This window comes from Ruditapes philippinarum, unplaced genomic scaffold, assembly GCF_026571515.1.
Source record: "Ruditapes philippinarum isolate M1 unplaced genomic scaffold, ASM2657151v2 ctg197_1_1_1_1, whole genome shotgun sequence".
NCBI classification, from domain to species: Eukaryota; Metazoa; Mollusca; class Bivalvia; order Venerida; family Veneridae; genus Ruditapes; species Ruditapes philippinarum.
Window position 1 is genome coordinate 481,031 of NW_026863178.1, and position 12,218 is coordinate 493,248.

A 12,218-nucleotide genomic window follows, 5' to 3' on the forward strand; every position below is an offset into this window, starting at 1 on the left:
AATCAGGCTGCTAATGTTTTTATTCCATGTCAAGCTGAATTTTGTATCTTCCAGAAGAAATTGTTTGTTTTGTTTGTTTGTTTGTTTGTTTCATTTTACGCCTATTCCCAACAGTATTTCAGTCATATAGGCGGGTAGTTTCCTAACATCGTTCCTGGATGTTTTGATGGTTACATCACTCGACACGTATAGGTCATATGACTTGACCTTCACTTTACGTGCGAATGACTAGTCCCTTCTGTCATTATTTCAGCACCACCGGGTACCTGAAAGAACCGCTCTAGTCTGGATAGCTCCTCACATGAAAGATCAAAGTCCTGTCGGATTCGAACCGACAAGTGAGGGGCAAGTGGTTGAAGCACTTGCACAGACCCCTCTGGAGAGTTACACCTGTACTAGCTACTTCTCGGCTAACTACAAATGTTCTCGGATTCGAACCCACGCAGAAGGTATGTTAGAGTCATTGACTCTACCTCACAGAGCGTTAGAATGTTTATTAGATTCAGTAAAGGCGTAAAAAAAGAGAGTCTAAGGATTTGATAATAGACTACTTACTGTATAATACATGTGTAAACAATATTCTTGAAATATCAGTTATTAAAAGCACTTTGAAATTTAATAACTGTTCAACAACCTTTATACCAGTAACTAAATTATATTTGAAACAGGTAACTATAATATACCTTACATTATAACATATGGTAACATCAAAAATATGACATTACATTTCAATGTAATTGTTTTGTTAAGTCCTTTACTTGTTTAATTATGTTAACAAAGTAATGTAAAACATGAAAGTGGCAACATATACATCCAAATACCACAAATAATATCATATAACAACTTCGCAAATTCAACTTTTTACAAAGCAATGTTGAAAAAAAAATTGCAAATGTTAAACCACTAATCTGAGGAAAAAATCACAAAGGAATTCAGAAAATCTGATGTGATGTAATGAGAACACTCAATAATACCTGTATAATTTAACGTTTTTTTAAATTGTTTATTTCCAGCACACAAATTTCCACACGAATTGAAAATGACAATTTTCAAGAATCAATATTTACAAACCGAGTGACTCACACAATTCCAATACTGAAATCACTTCCATTCCCAGCTAGCTTCCTATTTCCTGATGAACTTTTAAAGTGTTACATTGAATTTATTATACAAGCATGTCAATTAAAGGTGCACCGTCATATAAACAGATTATAAACATAATTACTACCTTTACCTCAAGGTTCAATCACTTTAATTTATCATGGATATTTTTATTTATGTGAAATATTTGTCTACTCATACTGTTGATATACTAAAATCATGGCTTAAAATATCCAGATAATCTTGTATCAAATTAGTCATACAATCTCACAGGGAAGTACTCAATAGCTTTTATAAAATCACAGTGAAAACATGTGTCACACATGATAAAAATTGTGAATCAATTCACAGCAGCAGTGTAAACTGTACAAAATCATATTGAGTGTTTATAATTGTTTGGGTTAAAATGCCAGATTTGTTTTCTTATTTAAGTCAACATTTCATAATGGGAAAGTTGACTACAGAGTTATTCTATATCATCAATCAACCAGCAGCTCCTTTAATTAAATTTTTTAATAATAATTCCACAATTAAATGCCAACTTCTTCACATACATCTAATCTAGCTCACTTGGATCCTACCAGCTGTCTGCTTAGCTCATAGCCTGACATGTTACCAGTAAAAATGTATATCTTACAAATATCTTACAAAACCTTTGAATGAGTCACACTGAACAAAAACAAACAAACATCAAACAAATTTTATGTACTTTAAGAAATAATCACTGTTGCAAAGTACAGTCTGTCGTTAATTTGAATTTTAGTTGCATCATGGCCTGCATATAAAAAACAAAAATATCCAATATAATTAACTACAATATAATTTACTACAGACAATTATCCAAAATAGACAATTCGATACCATATCACTTTTTAAAATATAAATATCAAAATTCTTAACATACCAGTATGAAAATTGCGCTACAACAATAAAATGCTTTGGTACACCAGTTTTACTCCCCAACCAAAAATACACTAGTTTATATTAGTCCACAAATATATGATAATATAATTAAATTATACTAAAAAGTAACTTTTTACCTATATTTGTGATGTCCTAGAATGATATATATGGTATGTTTATAAGATTGTATCAGTAACACAAGTCATTAACTCCCCAAACACAACTGTCACCCTGTACAATAGCTAGGGTGGATAATTAATGAATATAGACACAACATTAGACAACATATAGCAAGTATGTACAGTATGTTGCAGTGTAATGGGGAGATACCAGATGACTTAATTTAAATGACCTAAAAAAATAATCAATCATTACTACATGAAATGATGTGAATATTGGTAGAGCCAATGACTGGTCTTAGGGACTGAAGCTTCAAGATTTAAATGGCTCAAAAACATATTTATACATAAGAAATTGGTCTTTGTTTAGTGGACTTCTACCAAGATTGTTTAAATAAAAGCCAGCAATGACAGACAAAATGCTGTAGTTTTAGCTAATGATGGCAATATATAATATCTTACATATTATGATCTTTAGTTTCCGATCTTTAATACACTTACTTCCCTTGCAAAAAGTGGCAGCCATCTTGGAAGGCAATATTCCATAATAACTTAATTGAATCAAGATTTTTCTATTTTTAGCTTCTGTGACCTAGTTTTTGACCGGAGATGACCCATATTCAAACTTGACCTAGAAATCATCAAAACAACCTTCCTCATCAATTTCCAAGATATTTGAATCAAAACTGCAGCCAATAGTCTTAACAAGATATTTCTATTTTTAGCTCCTGTGACCTACTTTTTAACCCGAGATGACCCATATTTCAACTTGACCTGTATTTCATTGAGACAAACATTCTGACAAAGTTTGATTATGATCCAATCAACACCGTTGATCGCTAGAGTGTTAACAACCCAAATGTAGACAACGCATGATGACGGACATACCCCATCACTATATCTCACCTTCAGACCACCTTCAGGTCAGGTGAGCTAAAATTTACCAGTAAACAGCTGGATCAGGTCACTGGTAAATTATCAAACTCTTTGATAAATATGAAAAAAATATCATTTTAGCACCAATATGTAAAAGATTTTACATCCGTTATCATGAAGATGATAGAATTATTAGAGATTTTTTATCTAAATTCTTAGGCAATGACTCTAAAAATAGCAGCCAGGGGAAGTAATAATTGCTATGTAAAAATCATCTATATATTCTCAAGACCAGCAAGAGGCTTAACTTTTTCTCAGTGTCTAATATCATGAGTTTACCCTACAATATGAGTGTACAGATACTACATTAAATTAACTGCACTTATTTTGACAGGATTTATCTGTGACAGATAAAGTATAGTCTTTCTGTCTATTTGACATTTAAACTGCACTTGTAATCATTCATAAAATAATCTTTAATGTATTATCAAGATTAAAATGTCAAAGACAGCATTAGCATGTCAATGAACATAAAATACTGTAGTATTGACAATGTCAATTCTGACCTTCATTAGAATGACAGAAAGTTCAGAAAATGCATGCTTGAATACCCATATCATTTACAAAGTAAATATTATCTCTTGCAGACAGCCCAGTTAACACCCTTTCTTAATTAATCTATTGAAGATTTTTTCTTCAAGAAAAAAATCCAATTTAATATATTTTAATACTTTAAAATTTTAAACTGAACAAGACTCAACATTTACATCAAATCTGCAAGACAAGATTATGTTGCTTTTTCTTTTAACACCAGAAATAAAATATTTTATAAAAAAAAAACATTTAAAAAGAGGAACTAGTTTACCCAACTCACCTTTGAAAATTTTTGTAACAAAAAGAAATATTTTAGTTAAACTTCAGCATGTCCAAATTTTATCCAGCTGTGACCTGTGTTACATTCTTTTATATGATACATACAAGAATTTCACAAATATATGGTATGGTAATCCAAAGTCATCAGTATCAACTAAACAACAAACAACATTCCATTCAACATTAGTACCATGTCACACTTTCATTACCTGAGCCTCTTAAATTAAAATCTTACCATATCTTGAACACAGTCAACCAGAAGTATTCAAGTTATTTTATGTTTGAACCAGAACTCTTTATCAACTATATTACATAAAGTATTACACAAAGTTTCATTTCACACTTGAGTATCAAATTTATTATCAATTAAATGATCCATTTAAAGCCACAGATTCAATATAACCCATGTAATAAACCTACCTACTGTTTCCTTCATACTCAAGGGTCCTTTGATCAAACTTGTTTATACAGTTTTTACTTTATTGACATGTATATATAATTTAGGAATAGTGAAATTTAAAAGGTAAATAAACTCTATCAAATTTTCATGATATCTTGATCAATTTCAAAAAGAATTTCAATTATCAGACAGAATTTTTCTATTAAGCCAGTGTTGATCTAAAAATTTTGAAATTTAAATTTTGGCTTTAGATCTAACTTTTTTTTTTATCAACAATTCAAAATTAACTTGTATGCACATATGAAGTTTTGAATTAATTATTCAAAGAGATAGACTATCTACAGAACAGCACTTTTAAATGCATCATATTATAAAAATGTAGTAATTCTATTTCCAATAAATCTGAATGTAACTTTGAATATAGAAATCAACTGCAATTACACAATAAGATACAGACTATGGTCTTTGAACTTAAAGAATAATTATACTGACTTGCAAGTAAAACCATGAAACAAATTGTAAGGGCATAGACAGGTGCAGTTAATCTTAGGATGCTTTCTGAAGCTCCCTACCAAAGGCATAAAAAACTGTGACAAGAATCATTTCTGACAAATACTTGAAATCTGTTGGTGTGACTCACTGTGAACAATGCACAAGAAAATTTTTAAAAAAAAAATAAAAATACAAGGGAGACAACTCTTATAATACTTGTAGTTTATTGGCACTGCACAGTTTCCTCCCTTCAATACATTACAGACTTTCAGTTTCTCCAATAGTTTTTGTCTAATGAACATAATTTGTAATCACTGAAATTCCTTGCCACTAATTAAATCCATACCATACCTTGGTACCTTGTTTAAGAGTTCATAGAAATCAATGTTGTATGATATAATGCCTATCCTTCGAAACACAAGTGGAGCTGATAAATAATAAATTTAAGACTGGAGTGTGAACACTATCTCCTTACAGATCTTCTCATTTATCTACCTGGTAAAAAAACTACATGTAAATAAATACACAGTCTTTCCTTTTTATTTTCCAATATGTTTCCAGCCAAATAAATGATCACTTGTTATTTTGGATGGACAGTATCAAAAGTATTTCAGTTGTATACAATAAGGCAGTTTACACTAATGCAAAATTGTTAAAATCAGCAACTGTACATTATCTTAAATGAACTGTCTGTTAGTAAAACAAATTATTAATTCAAGCAAAATTGTAGCTTTCTACAAAATTATATCTATATAATTATATTATTTATAAATTTAATCTCTATTTTTGAGGTATTTTCAGATTGAAATTTTGCTTAAATATCTTTTAAATTCCAGAGATATTCTGCACTATTTTGTTACTGTTCTTCATCTAAATCTCATAAAAAATGTATAAATTAAACATATCTTTTCCTCAGACAAAACAAAATAGGCCAGAGTAACCGAATATCTGACTATTTATATCTAAACTATGTAGGTAAGTTATACTGTTATATATCTCCATCCATCTGCCTTGTGTTGACTCCCTGCCAGAATGTTCCATCATCGTTGATGTCAAAGTTAATATTAAGCAGATGATACTGTTTTGTTTTATGAGGAAGAGAGAGACTGTCATTCTTCTGTTTTTTGTTTGTTCTTTGTTCTTTTTTACCACATAAAAAAGTCAAACATAAACAAACACTGCTGTTGCAGCTAATTTATAGGGATCAGAACCTCCTCCTTTCCCCGTTCCCCCCCCCCCAAAAAAAAAGAAACAAACAAAAAAACACCCCTTAAAAAGGAATAGCCTGCGTAACTTCACAGACTAGACAAAGCAACCAAATGGCTTGAAAAAAATAACCGTGTTATATTAAACTAGAATTACGGAAAATATTAACTTCCAGGAAGTCATCATCTAAGCAATCATTTATTTGTACAAAGAACATTCATAAACATTTACGTTTTTAGAAACAAAATTACCAAACCAATGAAGATTAAATTAATTCTATTGTTTCAGTTCAAACTCATACCAATTAAATAAATATGTTAATCTAAATACCTAAATTAGAACTTTTGGTAGCATAACCAACATGTCATTGTCCTAAAAAAGGACATTGAAAGTTCAAACATTGTGTTTTTTAATCAAATGCTTTCAAAAACTAATGTCATTCATTAATCAAACTTCAAAACTTTGACAAAACAATGATGACTAATCTCTAAAAACAAAAAAATTAGCAGGAAAAAAAAACAAAACAATCACACAATTACAAAATTTGGACACTGTGCAAAACTACTGTAACTCATCATAATCAGAGGGACATATACACTAGTTTTGCTATGTGACTGTTTAATACAAGGTTCGACATTGTGTGTCTGTCCTGGGAGCAGAATGTCACAGAAGTTTGCTATATCTGTTTTCTCCTAATGTAGCTAAATCAATAGATTGCAGTCTGATTAGATGCCTTGTAACAATCTGGTTAAATCATGTAATACAGCAATACATTCAGTCTTTACCTGCTGTATTCCTTTCATGGACTTCCCCTACTTTTGAATTTGGAACAGTCCATTTGATAATTAAGGGATTTCAATAGCAGACTTTAATAATAAAAATTGGTCTAATTTAATAATATCAACAGTAAAGACCCCGGTGAGATTACAAAGATGTGTAGGCTGGGCAGGCTCCATACTGGTGGCAAAGATGAATCAATCAAATGTTCAAGCAGGTTATTGTAAACAAGAACTGTCAATAAGATAGTGTGATGGACTTTTCTCAGTACTTGATAGTAAAACAAGAGCTTTGATACTGTAGGTACAGTCAGATGGTTAAATCATGGTTAAATACACCCATACTGTGCATTGGGCATATCAGGCATACTACCCTGTCAAGGCATTAAGAAAACAAACGGAAGGTAAAAACATTTCAAATTTCCCTCATATTTTCCCCACACTGCCACCCCTGGAATGTTACCAGTTAGAAATGTCTGGTGCATTACCAAGTATTCATTTATCTTTTTTCAATGAATTTCATCTCATTATTGATATCTGAGTCACTACCTTGAACTAAGATTTTTCCAATGACCTTTAGGCAAGGTGTTGTTGCCTTTAAAATTACACATTCAGAACAAAGAAGGAAATTTATTTTATCTAATTATCCAACATGAAATCAAAGTACAATTAAAAGATGTCTGATTTTGTTCTGAACTTCTGAGCTTGTGATATAGATAAATTAACACTAGCTAATAGCTTTACTTGGTGTTGACAATACCGCTTGAAGATGTCATCATTTTTGTATTTGTCTTCTGAAAACAGTTGAATAAACTTTACAGTCATTGACCAACAGTTATTAATTTAATGACAATGTAACAGACATGTAACAATGGTTTACATTTCATTCTTTATTTTTTTATTTTTTGAGAGGGGTGGGAATTACTTCCCACAAAGATAGGCATGTCTCCCTTGCAGAATTATCGGCTCCAACTTTGGAGCCATTAGGTCTAACTTTTTCTGATTGGTGAATTTGGTGGCACAAACTTAATTTGTCATTTGACCCAGAGGGAACCCTGCTCACCAACACTTCAAAGGTCAAATGGTGACTTTCTAGCTTTACTGGTTGAGTAAAACACTGTGTGACCTTCTGCACATTATTTCAGGCATAATCACTTTATCAGGCACCTGTGTAGAACCACTGATATTCTATAAACTAGCTGGATAGCTTCCTGACATGAAAGAATCCAAAGAATAGAAAAGTTTGCTACACAGTTTTACATATATAGAAACAATCCTTGTTATTTCAAAGCTTTTTTTAATAAATCGGATAATTTATAAAATTAATAAAGAAAATATGACAAAATTGTATACCTTTAATACTTCTCATACTTTAAAAAGGTGAATTTATAAGTCAAACACCAGTTTCAATTTGCATTAGAATTTCTTTTCTTTGATGTTAGATATATACCAGAACATAAACCTCTGTGGTAATATGCTGTACAATTTTTCATGGAATGCTTTTTAATTACCAATTATGAAAAAACAGATTACTATTTTCATTTAAGCATAAAAACAGCATGGTGCACATTAACCATATAATGTTTTCTGAACTGAGTAGCATATTTTTATGATGTTTTAAACAAAACCCATTTGGATAGTTGCACAACAGTTTCAAAAAGTCAAGAAAGAACATTTACACAAGCAGCTAGCACAGCTAGCTATATGATTCTGTATAATGTATATGTTATAATGCTAGTATTACAGAGCTAGTCTTCTGACAGCTGAAATGCTTACCACTTTAAATTTCACAAGTTATATTTTAAAAGTAAAATAAAAATAATTCAAAGTAAAATATTTCATACTGTACAAGTGAAAAACCTTATCATTCAGCAATGACTATTAGTCATTTTTCCCCTTCTCCAAAGTGTATATTTGCTCCCTTTTTCTAAGGAAAAAACCTTCTTTTAATTAAGATGCATTTTAGCTTAAAAGGATCATTTCTGAGTACATGTAGTTTGAAATGATAATCATGATTCAAAATCATGTCATTCAAAACTATTCAGAAATTGTATGATTTTGAATCACAATTTACATAAAACTAACTGTTTGCCATCTTTTCAAACTTTCCCGTTATTTTTTCCTCTGTGGTTCAATTTTCCCCTGAAAAATGAGACCTGACAACATTCCCCTTTACATGTATGTGAAAAAAATCACTGTGCAGATATCTAAGATAATACGCAAGGAGTTTGTCTGTACAAAGGCTTTAATGTGTACCACAGTTTGTGTTGCCATTCAAAATGCCTGTCACTTCGACAGAACAAAACTTAATATTCTGACATATGATTTGAAAATAGTGCATCATCATCATATTCAAGGGGCTGTTCACCGTTTTCAATTAATTCCTCAAATAAGGACACTCAGTTAGTCATTTTCTAGAATTATTTACTCAGTATCATGCAGATGCTTCAAATGTGTGTAGTGTAATGTGTTCAATGTAAGCATTTTCATGACACTCTTAGTATAGAACACATTAACATAAATTGATAATGTGGCTGATTGAGCTTTTATGACTGACGACAAGCAGGGATCCAGGCTCAAATTATGGTGGATTTAGAATTGTAAACAACCCCAGTGGATCTGTGCCTGGTCTTTGACAACAACCTGCAATTTTTATCCCAGAGGCATGTTTGTACCAAAAGACAGGTGAGCATGCAATAAGACTAGGAGCAGGCCTACTATTCTTCAAAAAGGTTCTATACATGTCTCACCCTAGTTTTCCAGCCCCTGTTTTTAACATTTTTAAATATTCTTTTATCCTCATTTAAACAACTCTTTATAACTTTCTTGCGATTTTTGACGCGCAGACATGTCTACGTTCCCGCAAGGGGTTTGTCATTAACGGAAGATAAATAGATAGATAAAAAATGAACATTAAAATGTAAAAAAAGATAGAATCCACTTAAAGATTTCTTATATCGATAATCTGTAAATGGTTGCACTTTACAGTTTAATTGAACTACAGGGATAAGCATACATGTGAACTCTCCCACTTGAGGCGGGAGACACCCACTTTCTTAAGCCATATTTTCAAAGATTTTTCTTAAAATAAGGGGTATTTTCACAAATTAAAGAAATCTCCCTATTTTTGATGTCAGAACTTCCTTCTTTGTTTATTGCAAATTCTAAAATCTCCCTCTTTTTGAAGAAAAATCTCCCACTTGATCATTGAAAAAAGTTCACATGTATGGATAAGATGCTTTTATCTTATATTATATTATCCCCTACCTGACCCCCCACCCCTCCCTCCAGTCCCTGTTCCAACCCTTGAAGTCAATTTCCACATTTAGTATTCATAACAACAACAATAATAAAGACACTATTACACAATTTTCATAGCGGTATAATGAAAATTGTGTAGACTAAATAGTGTCATATTATTGTTGTTATGTGGAAATTGATTTTAGATCATATTTTTGGTGTTGTATCAGGGACTGGAGGGAGGGGGGATCAGGTAGGGGATATTAAATATCAGATCAAAGCCTCTTATCCCTATAAATCTTTTAAAAGATAACTACGCATAAGAACATGCATACAAATGATACATGTGTCTACAATCTTCTTTATTTTAACATATTCATTAATATTCTATCAAAAGCAGACAAAACTTATCAGATTTTGTCAATGTAAGATTTGCTTAACATTTAAACTGTGTGCATCCAAGGATTTTAGTTGTCAATTAAAGTCTCTGGTGCATCGAAATGTTGCAAGTAATCTGAAGAATATAATATTACATTTTGAGAAAAGTAAGCATGTTCAAGTGATAATGTGATATGAAAATATCAACACTCCTACTGAGTACTGGCCACTAAAATGATTTGCAACTCCCCACCCACTTTAAAGCACGATAATTAAATTCTTGTCGAATCGGAATGTGCAGAAAATATTAATTATTACTTTAAAGCAATTAATCAAAATTATTGGCTATTAAAGGCAACTTACATAAACAAAGGTATTGTCACTGTTATTATTCTTCTCACATGAAAATCCAAATTGTGACAGTCTTACAACTTTACATGCGCATGCGTGAACTACTGGTGTTTTAGATTACAAGAGTACACAAATGATCCGAAGCGCTCAACTCCTAACTTGAGCGGGCCAATGTATTCATTATTTTGATTTCATAGAGTACTTGTTAAAACTGGTTAGAAGAATTTTAAATTGGAGATTTCATGAGTATTTATTAAAACACCCAATCCATTATCCTGATTGCTAGTCCCAGTTTAGACTTCTTTATTGGGCAGCTGCATCCTTTTTACCAGTTCTAATTAAGCTTTAAATTGCTTTTAACTTTCTATCTCAGTCTTGTTGTTCTTTTTAAACTTGCTTTTATCTTAATCGTTTTACATGTACCTATAAATTTGCACTTAACACATTTGTTTTAACAGCTTTTCCTAGACAACGCGCCTGCTTAGTGTAATCATTCACGATTTTGAAGCAGTATGGTGTAGATGTAGATTATATTTAAGTCATGTATACATCTTTGTCCGGCCACATTGTACTGTACGTACTGTACGATACCCCACCCCACTTGCACCAACCTCAAATACAAGTCTCAAGAGAAGAGCATAGCTCTATCAAATTACTGTTTCAAATTTCCAGGCGTCTAGCTTTCAAATTGTGAAATAATCTTGAACCCTAACAAAATATATAACTGCCTTTATTACAGTTTGGAGCAAGTAAAATAAATTACTTACCTGATAGATTAACTAAAATTTGTTTTTATAAAGTCGTTTTTGGGTTGTTTTTGTAGAAACACCTGAAAATGAGAACAAAGATCAAGAGGGTAAGGCGACGTTCACAAAACGCAATCCCGACACTACCCAGCCACAATTAACAGTGCAAGTAGACATCTAGACATCTTCATAAATATCTGAATTTACTGAACTCGCAATTCTTCCTAACTACATCCAAATTCAATTATAAAATAGTGTATAAATATTGATTTTAATAATGATTTTTTAATACAAATTCACTTTTGCTCAAAATTTAACTAATTTAGATTATTAAGTAAACTATTTTATAAATCTTTTTCATTTTTGGAATGTATTTTACGGATATGTAGTGCTATTTGAGAAAGTAAAGTTTATATTACGTAGTCTGTAAGTTCTTCTTAACCATAAGTCACGAATAAGTCATAAGTCATAAATACTTTAGAACACACGTTAGTTCACTGCAAAGATGATACATTTTTCGTTATGTAACGTAAATTAAACATCAAGAAAAACAAATCAAATTACTATTCAAGGATATATAGCAAAACAGTAATTGAAACTGATGTGCCGACATACATGTAAGCCCTCGTATTATAACCGATTTTATTACTTTAACGTTATAATTACCAAAAAACAAAATACAATAGATAAACAAGTTTAAATTCTTTCTTTTTAATCTTATCTACTCACTATCTAATGATTCAAATGTCCACATTAA

At 31.2% G+C, this 12,218-nt stretch overlaps 1 protein-coding gene across 1 annotated transcript in view; it reads right to left on the bottom strand.

The window, feature by feature from the left end:
- The window catches only part of LOC132721374 (CAP-Gly domain-containing linker protein 1-like), an 85,093-nt gene extending 74,266 nt beyond the window's left edge, over positions 1-10,827 (bottom strand). Inside the window, exon 1 of the mRNA XM_060705666.1 lies at positions 10,728-10,827. The gene's annotated coding sequence lies outside the window, so the exon portion shown is untranslated. The remainder of the gene's footprint in view (positions 1-10,727) is intronic.
- Between the last annotated feature and the right edge of the window lie 1,391 nt (positions 10,828-12,218).